Source organism: Phoenix dactylifera, unplaced genomic scaffold, assembly GCF_009389715.1.
Source record: "Phoenix dactylifera cultivar Barhee BC4 unplaced genomic scaffold, palm_55x_up_171113_PBpolish2nd_filt_p 000521F, whole genome shotgun sequence".
Classification (NCBI taxonomy): domain Eukaryota; kingdom Viridiplantae; phylum Streptophyta; class Magnoliopsida; order Arecales; family Arecaceae; genus Phoenix; species Phoenix dactylifera.
Window position 1 is genome coordinate 134,015 of NW_024067932.1, and position 655 is coordinate 134,669.

A 655-nucleotide genomic window follows, 5' to 3' on the forward strand; every position below is an offset into this window, starting at 1 on the left:
TACAATACGAAATAAAGTCTAGTGTGATCCAAATGCTCCCATCTTTTTATGGGCTCACCAACGAAGACCCATATAAATACTTAGATGAATTTCTTTAGATTTGCACCACTGTCAAGATTCAGAATTTCACTGACGATGCTTTGAAACTTAGATTATTCCCCTTCTCCCTTAAAGATAGATCCAAACAATGGCTGAATTCTTTAGAAGCCAACTCGATTCGTTCTTGGGATCAAATGCAACAAGAATTTCTAAAAAAATACTTTCCTATAGGAAGAACGAACCAGTTTAGACGTGCCATCACAAGCTTCTCCCAAACTGAGGGAGAAGAATTTCATGAAACTTGGAAGAGATTTCAGGACCTAATCCGTAAATGCCCACATCATCAAATACCTAAATGGCAGCTAGTGCAATGTTTCTATGACGGATTGACTGAACGAAACCGTCAGATGATTGATGTCGTATGCGGGGGGACTTTCATGCTTCAAAATGAGCATGAAGCATGGCAATTATTTAAAAATCTTAATGAAAACTCCCTCCACCATGCTTCTTGTTCTCGTCAAGCACCCCCGAGTTCTCAAAGAAAAGGGACCATTTGTGAAATAAGTCATTCTATGGACCTGTCTAGCAAGGTAGATGCATTGTCCCATAAGATTGA

At 39.2% G+C, this 655-nt stretch overlaps 1 non-coding gene across 1 annotated transcript; it reads right to left on the minus strand.

Moving 5' to 3' along the window:
- Positions 1-282: 282 nt before the first annotated feature.
- LOC120106300 lies at positions 283-388 on the minus strand. Its single transcript, XR_005508484.1, has one exon. It is a non-coding gene; the product is annotated as a small nucleolar RNA R71 (small nucleolar RNA).
- Between the last annotated feature and the right edge of the window lie 267 nt (positions 389-655).